The following is a 14,785-nucleotide window of genomic DNA, read 5'->3' as shown; positions in this document are numbered from 1 at the left end:
CTTTGCACACACTCACAAATAATTCCTCCATAATAAACTTACCCATTCCCATCATGGCTTGTTATTGATCTACCCAAGATTGGTTAGCCATTCATAATAAATCTCCCTTTCCATCCATAATAAATCAGATCCTATCTGTGGCTAAGGCAAATCCTACGTCTAGTGATGGGTGTGGAACTGAGAACATCACATGTTTCGAGGAGTACAGTTTCTTCCAGCTTCCTTCAGTCTATCCGCGCACAATCCGCAATAAAGCAACATTTGCATCATAGATCTGCAATAAAGTTCCATCTTCTTCACAATAAAGTATCAGTTTCATGGATTCAGTCAGTTTTAGATGAGACATAACAGCAACAATGGGCTTCAACAAATCAAATCTTTCAAAAGACTCAGACAACATTAGGGTTCAGTACTATCTATCCTTTCTGTGAAAGTAAACATTGTGACCACAGTCAAATAAGACTTATACAAGTGACAAGAGACACTAAACTTCAGGACTACAGTGGATGTTGGTGTCGAGTCTTGGTTTTTATTTTATTTTATTTTTTGGTGACATGTCTTTTAGCTTTTTCGGGATGTTTTTGACTAGAGATTCTATCTCCAGGATGTCTTTGACTAGAAAGGCGAGGATGGGGTATCGTCACCTATTTTCTTTTGCTATCTGTGGATTGTCTCTTAGTAATGCTATGACTTGTCCAAGGATATGAGGACATTGTGAGTCTTGTATGAACTGGGGCATTCCTTGTTTGTGATTGTCTTATCTCCATGCAAACAAGTACAATGACTTTCTGGGTCGAACATATGCCTTGATTTTCATAACCTACTTGCCATAATAAAGCTCAATGATGATAATGCACAAGAAACTCTTTCACTTTCATATCTTCTATTTTCCATCCCCCTTTCTTGATTGACTTCCATCGTCCTTCTCGAGTCCGCGTAGCCTGCTATCACATGACTGAGTATAATGACACGCCAAAAACATTTGCATTTCATGTAGTTTCACCTGCATTACCACATATAAGCATTTCATACATACATATATATATCACAATTGCATCACATCCTGCACACAACACCTGTTAGCACAATTTCCATTTGCATTATCATATTCATCTGCATTACATACATTCACATTTGCATCATGCATACACATATAAAACATAAAAGAACAAAAATATTGCATTACATCATATACATATTTGCATCCATCTCATAAACAAACATCACATAAGAACATTTCATCACATAGGTACACATGCATATAGCAGCCACAAAGATGAATCATCTCATATATATAATCATAAAAGTGTCATGATACAATGATGTCAAAATCATATGGCTACAAAAGCACCTACAGGTGTCTACAATACAAAAATGGTACAAAACTGATACAAAGGGAGCCCTCTATGGCTGTGATGAACTCCCTCCCTTAGAGCTGCCTGGCCTTGGTGGAATCTGAGCCCCTGAAGGACCCACCCTAGGATCATCCTGCCTGTCCCCTCTATCTGGTGGTGGTGGAGGACCCATAACCCCACCACTCGATGCCTGTCTCCTCCGGCTCCCTCCCGTGGCTGTCGCTGTATGTGATGGTCTATGGAAGCTCCTCGCCCGCTGATCTGTTGGCACTGCACCATAGTAGAGGTCTCTCCAGTAGGCTATCTCCTCCCCTGCCCGCAGGACACAAGCATATCCTCCGCTGTCTGTCTCCCTTCCCTCAGTGCTATCTCAACCTCTGTATAACGCTAGATAGCTTGATCCCGCTCCCGCTCAGTATAACTGATCCTCCTCCTGAGCCGATCCCTCTCCCTCTCTAGCTCCTGGATCTCATCTGCCTGGCCCTGGCAGATCTCCCTCAGATCTAGCAACTCATCCTCCACTAGGTCAACCCCCTCTGCCTCTGCCTATGGCTCCCCCTATATGGGTACCTACCCCTATGCCTGTGCCTATACCTGTACTAGTGCCTGTACTGGTACCTGTCTCTATCCCTGTCCCTACACATGTACCTGTCTGGGACCCTGTGCTGCTAGCACCTGTAGCGGCAATCCACCGCGACCCCTCACCACCCGAGCCTGCCTCTCCTCGCCACCCTCCCTCCAAGGTGCAACTCGCCTCTCTCCAACTGCTCCCCTCCTCCTCTGTCAACCTCGGCCCCCATCACCTCCACCATTATCATCGTCTCCATCCCCATCTCCCTCTAATGCCTCTCCCGGATCTGTCAAGCGTGGGAAGGGATGCTCTGCCCAGTAAGCTGTGTACTCGGCATCCATGCCGGCATCCTCGATCTCTGGCCACATGTCCCAGGGTAGAGGTATCATCTCTATCAGCTGTGTCACTGCCTGATCATACGATAGCAAGGGCCCAAACTGTGCCTGATCTCTAACTGTCCGTGCATACCTGAACCCCGGGGCATCCTCTGAATCTGGCCAAACTGTCGGCCAATCTTGTCTACAAGCTGTCTCTCTAGTACATAGGGCGTCCACCCAATCAGGTACCTACTCCGGAAGGTGTATGGCAACTCAACTGCATCATCCTCCCACTGCTCGCAGCCCAGATATGGTCTCCATATGACCACATCAATATCGTCTATCACTCGCCGCCAATGCTCTAGCTTGCCAATCCGTGGTTGCGATGTGATCATATCATACAAATGAACAAAGCTGCGTCCATGTCCCCTACCCCTAAAGTGTATCGGTTGGGTAACCGGCAGATGCTCATAGGCCCATACCTGGAGCAATGTAACTCTGCAACCCAATCCTACTGATCCATGATAAACAAACTGATGAAGCTCATACTACAAATGGGCTAGCACACATGGTCCCCAGGCATATCTGGTGTGCTGGATCACCAGTGTCTCCAGTGCTCCTCCCCAACCCATAGCCAACCCCCGTGTCGCCCTATCTGGACACAGGAACCCACTGATAGCTCCTCCTACCACTGCCGGCAATGCTAACCCTGTGGCTATCATGGTATCCCATGCCACGTGTCCTGCCCTCATCTCCAGTCCTGGGTCCTAGAACACCCATCTCAGGGCCTCCCTGTCACCATCTCGATCATATGGGATCAACTCCCTATCGATCGGTATCCTCAATATCCTATATACATCCTCTAGGGTGATTGTCATCTCACCCATTGGTAAATGGAATGTGCACGTCTCAGAGTGCCATCTCTCAGCTAATGCAGTCAGCAGTCCCATGTTCGCCCAAAACTCGGGCACATATAGCACATATCTCAGTCCCATCTCCTCAATAGCAACTCTCTCCTTGGCTATTAGCTCAGGTCGCAACCTCTAAGTAGACGAGAATCTCTCCCGTGACTCTAGCATCGACAAATACTCTTGCAGTCAAGCAAATCAATCGTGTTAGTCATCGTGGCATTCACTGTTCATCACAAAATGCTACTTTTTATCCAAATGCATATTGCTATCTACCCTAGTGACACTCACTATTCATCACAAAGTGTTTCTTTTATCCTAGTGGTACTCCCTGTTCATCACAAAGTACTACGTGTGTGACACTCACTATTCATCACAAAGTGTTACTCACATTTGCACTCCCTGTTCATCACAAAGTGCTGCTCATATTTTAGTACTCCATGTTCATCACAAAGTACTCTATCTTGGTACTCACTGTTCATCACAAAGTGCCTTGATCTATCCTAGTCTTCCCTAGAGGACCTGCTTGAGTGTATCCTCTCAGCAGCTTATCCAATCGACAGCGTATGTTCATCACAGAACTACTGATTTGACCTAGAAGATGCAAATTCACACTTTTTCAAACACAAACGCGCTTACCTGACATAAACTCGCTTTCAGACTGCACAGACGCGCCTAAAAAACACAGATGCGCCTGATTGACACAGACGTGCCTATGCTCTGCATAGATGCACCTAGGCTGCACAGACGTGCCTTCTTGGCACAGATGCGACTGAACATCACAGACGTGGTCGCATTTGACATAGACACGGGTTCCAATGCAGATGCGCCTGGCACAAACACAGACGTGCCTCGCACAGACGCGCCTGGCACCAACGCAGACGCGCCTGGACATTTTTGACACTTTTTGGACCCTAGTCTAAGCATATTTATGACCCTATCTACCATGCATTAATGACAAAATTAAATGCGTCAAAGTACGAGGAGGTTTGGTGGTACTTACTGGCTCTCCTGCCTCTGCTGGCCTCTGAAATCGGTGAACGCGATCGAATCTGTGAGTGAAGGCCATCGTTGCTGACTGCTCCTGCTCTATTTTCGCTCTGCAAGTTACTCTCGTGGACATGCAGATGACAATGAGGATGTATTTTCCCTCATGGTCTATCTTATAGCCTATCCTAGCCCTCGCCTTCATTTCCCAAGTCAGTTTTCATTATCCTGTGACTTTGTCACTTTATCCGGTCAGTCCATTCTAGCCTTTCTTTCTTATCGAGAGATTGTTTGCAATCTTTTCAGACATTTTCATCCAATCTCTTGAGGGGGCATATCATTCCCATTCTGGGGCAACTCTGTATCAGTTCATCTTATCTTTTTTGAAACAACGTGACAAGCCGCATTGTCTCAAAGAGGGGCAAAATGTAGACACCTAAAATTGTCATGTCTAATTAAATAAATATTTTATTTATTTAATTATCTAAGCCTAATTCTTCTATTAATTAAATAAATCTTTATTTATTTAATTAATTCATTTACCCTCTTCTAGCCTTATTTCTCATTTAAATAAGTACATTTATTTATTTAAATTATCATTTTCCTAAATTAAATAAATATCTTATTTATTTAATTATCCCACTTCTTCTATTAATTAAATAAATCTTTATTTATTTAATTAATTCATTAACCTTTTCTACCCATGACACATGTCATTCATCTCTTAATTCATACACTACCTACCCTTTTCATTATTTTATTATTTTTTTTACCTACCCTCTAGTCATAGCCGACCTCCTTTTACACCTCTCAATCTTATCCCTCCATTTCATATTGTGTCTTCTATATAAGGAGATGCTTCCTTCATTATCAAACCCTAATGACCCTAATCATTCTATGCATTCTAATCATCTCTTATGCAATTGACTACACTACGATCCTACTTGCAACCACATTCTGTTCTTTGTTGAGCTCTTGTGCACATAAAATCTGAGAGCAAATATATCAAGCAAGATCAATGGAGATAGGAAGAATGGAGATCCAAACCCTATTGGACATGTGATGGTATAATCTTTGTGATTTTGTTTGATTTGCATTGTCTTAGGTAATCTTCATATGTTATGGTGGATCTTTGTTGTTGTTAGGCTAGAGTTTTGTGGTTGAATTCATTTAGCCTTTCAATATTGTTATTATTGTTATCCATTTTCACCATATACAATAATTGTTGAAAAACAAAATCAAAAACCCCTTCCCTTCTCTGGGATCTAGTATATCTCCTTGACTCCAGACTTGCAACTAGGCAACCAGTTTAATAATTTGAGTCCCCAGTATAGTTGCCAAAAATATGTTGGTTAACAAATTTGTCTCCTTCTTGAAATTTTAATTATTATCTTCTTAAGCAAAATGTGACTCCGTTTTACCCTTTAGAAAGAAACAAAAATACCAACAGTTGGAAGTGTAGTCACATAAATCTGTCCACTTAATTAAATGAATACTTAGTATTTATTTGATTATTTAACCATCAATTAATAATTAATTAAATTAATATTTACTTAATTCATCTTAACCCTCTTCTCCTATTAATTAAATAAATTATTCAATTTATTTGATTTAATTCACTTAACCAAATTCAGACCATTAATTAAATAAATAAATCATATTTATTTAATTAAATATTCTCTCACATTTAAATAAATTAATATTTATTTAAATCCCCCAAAATCCCACCTCTCACATTTAAATAAATTAACATTTATTTAAATCACCTTTATCCTCTACCCACTTGCATTTTCCTACAAATGCAAGTTGCACAATTATTTTAAATAAATAATTTATTTAAATCACCTTTATCCTCCACCCACTTGTATTTTCCTACAAAAGCAAGTTGCACAACTATTTTAAATAAATTATTTATTTAAGATCCTATTTATCCTCACCCACTTGAAACCTTTAATGGTTTCCCTTAAAGTATTCAAACTTGATGGCTTTAAAGTCTTCAAACTTGATGGCTTCCTTCTATAATCTTCTTAAGACTTTAATGGTTTTCCTTAAAGTCTTCAAGCCTTTAATGGTTTCCCTCAAAGTCTTCAAGCATTTTAATGCTTTATCTTCATTTTTCTCATTTAAATAAATTAATATTTATTTGAATATTTATCCAAATGCAAATTACACCATTTAATTGAAATAAATGATTTAATTTTAATTGAAAATACCAAAATTTCTCCCACTTGCATTTTCCTACAAAATCCACTTGCATGCCTAAACCCCTTCTAGAATTTTCTAATCACTTCTAAATAACCTAACCCCTTCTCTAAACTTTGTCACATTCCTAAGCAAAAGGGAAGTCACTTCTCAAACCCTCAAAGTCTTTGATAACCATTAAAGGCTTTCAACCTTCAACCACTAAATGGCTCAAAGTCTTTGATAACCATTGAAGGCTTTCAACCTTCAACCACTTAATCCCCAAAGTCTCCAATAACCATTAATGGTTACCTCAAACCCTCCCACATGGTTAAAACATTTGTTTTGAATCAACCTCTACCCAACCCAAAGGTCTCATCAGGCCATTAATGCTTTGACCATGATTATCTCTTAAACATTTGCACAAAGGTTTATCCTTGGATTAACTCTTAATCCAGTGGGTAATCTTAATTTGGACTTGACCCTTAGCCTCTAGATAACCATGAGGTCTTCTCAGGCCTTTAATGCCTCCAACCTCTTCTCTCAACCCAATCCTATGTTGACACTTGTCACCATTTTATTGGTGCCAATTGTGCACATGGATCCCCAACTTTCAAACTTGGCCCTTGATTAAACCATTCAATCTTAACCCTTCTCCTCAAGCAAAAAGAAGCATTAGAGTATTGTTGTTATACTGGCATTAGCATAGAGCTTTCTCATAGCATCACTATCTACTCTTGCATAGTATTTGCTTATCATATTCAACCATCTTGAATCTCCATATGGCATCCATGGCTAGTGCTAAAAGCTGAGAGCTACACTCATTTGGGACTTGGAGAGGAGAGGAACAAGGGAGGAGCAACTATGAGCATCTTGATTAGCTATTTTATTCTATGTTTATATGCTTTCTATTTCATGCTTAATATCTCTCTTGATATGCCTGTTTAGGATAATCTTTTGTTGCTAACACTAATGTTTGTTTCTTGTGCTCTTGTGTGTGTTGCCATCAAACAGATTTTCTAATCCTTTTTGCAGATCATCAAGAAGAATTAATGATAATTCAAACTCTGCATTAGAAGGCAGCTCCTCATATGATTTACAATGAATTAACTGTACAATTGGTTTTTTTATAACACTTTTAACCAGAAAGTATTCAAAAGGCTTCAACATTTATCCATCCACACAAATAAACACCTAAATTTTCTAGAGAAATTGCTTAAAGAAGAGTTCACATACTCTGATTAACATATGTTTATTGCATACATTCGAAACAAAATGGAAAATCAACATGAGAAACTAGTAGCTTAATCAAGACTCTCTCATGCCTCATAGGGAAAGGGGGATCAAGCCGATTAACAACATGCAAGTCATCCAACAATCTATAATAAATATGAACCAAGAGGAAATGTAGAGATAACTGATTATCAAATTAAATTATGCCCACATAACAACCTAAGAAGAATTATGAATCTCAGAATGCACAAATTCAAAGATGTCTCCACATTCCATTAATAATCAGCCATTACTTCATTTTCCACAATTTGTATCAAAAACTCTTGCATTGTTTCTAAAATCACACTTTTAGAACCTATTCAAAAGCAAGTTTTTCAGCTTAAATAGCCATCGGGCCATAGTTTTTACAAAATTAACAAATAACATTTACTTTCACTTCAGTGAAAAAAACTGTTCAGATGACACAAAAGAAAGTTAAACTAATAGCCGCTCAAAAGGCTGACATTTCATCATAGCATAACTAAGCATCTACCGCAACTGAGGAAGTTACGGGCTTGTCCTGTTTTATCATGGATCCTTGCCATTCTAGGTGTACAGTCAAAAAGTTTAGGATAACTTTGAAATAGGGTAGGCCAATGTGTATGTCCTCTGCTTCCACACTTCCTTGTCCATATTCACCTACGTGACCTTCACTTTGTGAACCTCCAAGTGATCCGAACAGACAATGAGCATTGATTCAATCCTTGCTACTTTTGAAAAGTCATCGGTAGTCAAAGATTTTGTAGTCTGAATGGAATGAACTCTATCTTGAAAGACTTTAATCTTGTCTGCAATTTCCCCAATCACTTTATCTCCCTCCTTCATGAGTTGGATATCAATACATTTAAGGTCCTTTTGTATAGTGTCAATCAAATCAGTTAGTTCCCTGAGTAGCATAGTAGATTCTTTATGGCCCTGCTCGATGATTGAGTTGTGCCATTCCACATTTTTCTTTGACACATATAGCACATTATCATTTAGGTTCTCCACTGGTTTCTCAGCTAATAATTTTATCACTCCATACTTCTAAACATCATTCATTTGTGTGAGAACTGCTACCCACTTAACCCTTTCTTTTTCCTAGGCAACTGTCTCTAGCTCAAGTTCTTTACTCATAGTTTCTGCATCTTTATAAACCTTGAGCAGATTAGTAATATATTCCGATCCTTGTTGAATTATTAGATCCAGCCATTTGTTGAACATCTTCGTCACTACTCGGTTCATTTGAACTAGATCAAGCATCTTTTGGTTTGCTGGAGACTTAGGATCAAATGACACTGGTATCTGTGACAATGGTTGAGGATTTGGATTACGAATAGAATTGATGTACTTTGCCATGTGTGTGACCATTTGTTTCATTTCTCTCTTGTCTTTTTCATCTTTCCAAGTCCTAGAGATTATCCTCTTTGTAGAAGATTCCAAATGTTTTACATCCACAACCCTTGATGCGACACCCAAATCTATTTTCTCCTTAGTAAAATCTTCCTCTGTAGCCTTATCTGCATCTCTCCCAGGAATGGGCTTGGCCACTTCAGCTGTCCAGTGTCCTATTGTGTCATCCACATCAAGCATTGTTTGTGTTTTGAGATTTTTGGGCTTTAATTCTTTTCCTAAGCATTTACTAACCATGTCCTCCAATGGGATGGTGACCGACACCACACTCCTTTTCTTTCCAATCGTGGCTTCCAGCCATCTTGGAGCATTGGTAGATCCTTTAGGTGGCAGGGTGACTAGTGTATCTAAGGACATAACGGTTACCAGGGCATTCATGGGATCCTGTTGCGTTCCTACTCCTTCATTTGTATCCACTTCTTGTATCCCAAGTTCACTTTTATCCTATGGGTCCATTATTTGTTCAGGCTCTTCACTAGGGTCTAAATCCACCATGACCTATTGCAGAACAGGCTCTCTACTCTTCTTCTTGCTTCTTGACCAGGTTACTAGGGTAGCTGTAAGACTAGATGGCAACCTTCCTGACCTTGTTGGTGGTATTTTCTCTACAACGGGCTTTGAGACACCTACAATATCAGTAATTTTATTACTGGCAAAAATAGGAGATTGAACCAGGATGTGTGAATCACTTCTTGATTTGTGTGGGGACATGGAAGGACCCTCCTTGAATGTTAGTTTCCTCAACCATCTCTCTATTCTGCTAACAACATTGAAGGTCCTTGTTTGAATGATATCATCTTCTTTTTTGTTCCAGTCAATTTCTGGAATCGGTTTCCCTTCAATCTCAGTGCCAAACTCAGGGTCCAGGACATCTCCCTCTGTATCTTCCAATACTGATGTATTAATTGGGAGCCTTAAGATAGCTATCTTTTGCAAAGTGAATCTTGACCACAACCTCTTTCTCACTTCATGCTCATCCTTGCAATTTTCCCAATAATCTTCTATCCGGGGTTCATGGCAGAAACGACTGTCTATGCTAAGGTTCTCCCTTTCATAACCTTTGTTGTCAAAACTTCACCTAGCTATATATGGCTGCAGATTCATCATTTTGAACTCTAGTTACATATTCAAAGCATCTGATACCGATTTGCAGTTGTAATACCCAAGATCAATGCGAAAAACCACCCCGAATTATCCCTTTTCCCCTAGTCTTTTATCTATATGGGCTAGCTGCCTGCTCACCTCTGTAAGTACAAACCTATCAAAGGTGTACCTAGGCAATTTGAATGGTTGGCCTTCAAAACCACCTACCCGTATGTAAGTAAATCGTGGAAACTGGATAAAGAAACTTGCATATATACTCACAAACTTCATAGCCTCTGCGAACATTCTCTAATTGGCATCACCCTGGAGTTAAAAGGCCAATCTTCCCACAAAGAATCCATTCCATTTGTCCATTTGTTCAACATATCTCTGTTGTCGCAGCAAAGGGTAAAAGTCATAAACCCTCATTCCATCAATCCAAGGTTCATACCCACAAATATGCTTAGCCCTTCGTGAAGCCTCTTTGCAATTACTTGAGACCAATCCAGAAATGTGTCACCAGATAGAACCACTTGGACGAAAAAGTACATCCAATCTTCCCAATAGAAGTAATGTGAATTCCCTTTTACTTTGTTTAAAAGCACAATAATGTCCTGCACCTTAGTGATGAGGTGTTCTCTAGTTAAGGGTTTGGGTAGTCATGATCCTCCTTTCTGAACCCTCAAAAGATAATTTCTTGCAATTACACTTCTATACTTGCTCTTCTTCTCCGATAAATAGGTGTATGAATTTCCAATGGTCCAATCCTCATACTCCTCTTTATGCAAAATACCCATTGTCGCCATCACCGTTTCCCTATTAATATGGACTAACACTTCACCATCACTAGTTTGGATACATCTGTTCTCAGAATCATATATGTTCATACAAGCCAACACTAAATCTGGACACGGTGTGGCTAATGAAAATGTAGCAACTTCCACAAGACCACTCTTAACTATATTCTCCATTAGCGACCCAGCTTGAGGATTCTTTGTCCTTTCAAGGAAATTCCCCAAATCTACATTAAATAAGGACGTGTCTTCCATTTCCGACAAGATACTCACTAAACATGAGGTTCGGTCAAACTTTGGCAGCATAGGCCTCATTTTAACTATCTATTCCCTTAACGAAGAAATTCGAACAACAATACAATATGCTACCCCAACAATTTTTCATATTTTCCCCTTTTCTATACTGATAAAACTTTAGTGCACAAAGAAACATAACATAGGAGAAGACAACTAAACTTACCCAATAACACAATGAAAATTGGAAATTCTTCTAGAGAACAGAGCTGGATTTACCTTCGGTGCCTCCAATTAATTGAAGTCAGACAACTATGACCTTCCTAAATATGGAAATAAACTCATACATCTTCCTTTAACCAGACTGGCAAATATCAATAGGGCTGCACATGCTTCATCATGATTTACTCAATCATGCGAAGTAATGGTGAAATGATAGACCTGACACCTTCTTAATTACCCATCACTTCCGGACATCAAATTTGATATTTTCATGATTACTTTCCACATTTAGAATTTCAAAAAGCTGAATAAGGGAATATTCCTTCTTATTGTGCCACTTTTATTTCCACCAAAAAGATTTTTAGATTAGTTTGAAAAGAACTTATGAACCTTGAACCACTTGAACATGAGGTTCAATGGTTCAAGTTCATTTAAGTAATAAAACAGTAATGGTCGACACATAAACAACACCGGGAACGAGCGACAAAGAAAAGAGATAATTAAAGTGAACCTTGAACCTCTTGAACCACTTGAAATTTGGTTCAAGGTTCAAGACCGCATATCAAATTAACATAAAAAGAAAGAATCATGTTCGTCATATAACAATACATTACCACGACTCACTAAAAAGGCATTTTTGAACCTCGAACCATTGAACCACTTGAACACGAGGTTCAATGGGTTCAAAAATTCAATGACCGAAAACCAAGTGAACACGTTTGAAATTTTGGTGACAAAGACTGGAACAACAAACTTTTTCTTTTTTTAACTATGCTTTGAACCTTGAACCCTTTGAACCTTTTAAAAAAAGGTTCAATAGTTCAAGTACGAAGAGAACAAATGACCTAATGGGAGCAAAAGGCACAAAAATATAACCCGCAAATTGGAATATATTTTTTAAAAAGGAAAACTTACAGGTGGACTAACAATTAAAAATCTCTAAAATGAACCAATAGTACCAAAAAACACAAGAGTAAGTCAATCCATTGCTAGATCAATGGATTCAATCCATATTCTATTACAAAATGGAGTAAAACAAGCCAAAATTGCTATCAACAAGATTGAAAATGAGTATTTTTAGTTGTTGGACTTACAAAACACACTTCACCAACCTTGGTAAATGTGAAAGAGAGGTTTATATATATTTACCATGTGTGGAGTCCTTCCATGGTTTTGGGAAATCCCTAACTCCACTGCTAACCAATTTCAAGACAAAAGTTGTCATGACAACTTTTTGCAACTTTGTGATTTTTTGCATTTTTGGTCTTTCTAGCCTATGAGCCCTATTTCAAGTCATCACATATGACATTTCAAACATTTCTAAGACCTATTTAACCCTCGCTAATTCTTTTAACAACTTTTGACACTTTTGACCAACAAAAAAGGCCAAATACCTACTCAAACTCACTATTTACACAAAAATGCAAACCTAAGTAAATTGAAGTCAACCTAGGCCTACATTGACAAAAAAATACTCACTCTTGGACCCTCTTGTAGTCCTTATTCACCACTTACTTGGCTAGGGTCAGTACAAGCCAAATTTGTGAAAGTTAAATTGCTTAAGCCCTAGGTGCTCCTACACCATTCTCCCAAACAAAAAAAGATTATGTCACCTCTTTGGGAATTAGATTCTGATCAATTCCAAGCTTCTAAAACTATATCTCCATCACCCATGTAGCTTTAGCATCATCCATACCTTTCCATTTGATTAGGTGCTCCCAATAGACTTGATGCCTTGTCTTCTTGGCGATCCTTGAACTCAACACCTTCTCGGCCTTTGGATTTGGTTTAGCTGGTAACTGAAGGTTTTTTACATCAACTAAAACCTTTGAGTGACTGCAATCTAAACCTTGAACTGGTCCCTTGTATGCAACTAAGTCTTCTATATTGAAAACCGATGACAAGCCTATGTCACTAGGTAGATCCACATTGTAGGCATTTTCTCCATACTTGGCTAGAATGGCACATGGACCTATCCTCCTCATTTGTAACTTGTTTGGAACTCCTTGTTGTAGCCTTTCTTTGTTCAAGTGTACCATGACAAGATCTCCTACTTGAAATTGGAGGTTCTCCCTCTTTTCATCAACCTTTTGCTTGAGCTTGCTTGTGTTCTCCATCAATGCTTGTCTAACTGAACCATGGACTTCTTTCATTGATTGAGAAAAATCCTCTACATATCCACTTCTTGGTGCTGCACTTCCTAAGTCTCTCAACTCCAAAATGCCTCTTGGGTGCACACCATATACCACTTCAAAAGGGCTCTTGCCAATAGTCCTATTTATGGCGTCATTATATGCATATTCATCGTGTGAGAGTACTTGATCTCATGTTTGACCATATTTCTTAGTAATGCATCTTAACAAGTTTCCCAAGCTTCTATTCACCACTTCGGTCTGCCCATCTATTTGAGGATGGTAAGCTGATCCAAAAGAGAGGTTGGTGCCAAGCTTCTGCCATAGTGTCTTCCAAAAATGACTGATAAACTTTGAGTCCCTATCTGAAACAATGCTCATGGGTAAGCCATGTATCCTCACTACCTCTTTGAAAAAAAATTGAGCAATTTGGCATGCATCATGAGTATTCTTGCAAGGTGCAAAGTGAGCCATTTTGCTAAACTTGTCCATAATGACATAAATGTTGTCATATCCTTGCTTTGTCCTTGGTAAACCTACTACAAATTCCATGCTAATCCATTCCTAAGGTCTATTTGGTATTGGAAGAGGTTGGTGTAAACCGGCATTTGTTGAAGTACCCTTGGCCTTTTGGCAAACTATACAAGTCTCTACATATTTCTTCACATCTTGATTCATCCTTGGCCAATAATAGTATCTTTGAACCAACTCTTGAGTCTTATTTACTCCAAAATGTCCACTAAGGCTGCCATTATGCTTCTCTTGAATAAGATTTTCTCTCATTGAGCCTCTAGGAACACAAAGTTGCCCACCTTTGAACAATAGTTCATTTTGCAAGGTAAAATCAGAATACTCACTGTGGAAGTGATTTTGATACTCCTTACACACCTTGTAGGCATTTTATAAATCTTCATCCTTCGGGTACAAGTCTCTAAAACTATCCATGCCTATGCTTCTCAATTGGATTTCTTGGACTGTCAAAAGTCTTCTACTCAATGCATTAGCTACCCGGTTTAACTGCCCTTTCTTGTGCTTAATGGTGAATGTATAGGCCTGCATATACTCCACCCACTTCATGTGCTTAAGACTAATTTTATCTTGTAAGTTTAGGGAGCTCAATGCTTGGTTAACCATATAGACCACAAACTCTTTAGGGAGGAGATAGTGTCTCCACTTCCTCAATGCCTGCACTAAAGCATATAACTCAAGATCATAAGATGAGTACTTCCTCTTGGCATTACTTAGCTTCTCACTATGGAAAGCTATTGGTCTTTCTTCTTTGCTTAGGACAACACCTACTACAACATTACTTGCATCACATTCTACAATGAAAACTT

The sequence above is a fragment of the Cryptomeria japonica genome, chromosome 10 (genome assembly GCF_030272615.1).
Source record: "Cryptomeria japonica chromosome 10, Sugi_1.0, whole genome shotgun sequence".
Lineage (NCBI taxonomy): Eukaryota > Viridiplantae > Streptophyta > Pinopsida > Cupressales > Cupressaceae > Cryptomeria > Cryptomeria japonica.
This window is presented reverse-complemented; position numbering follows the sequence as displayed.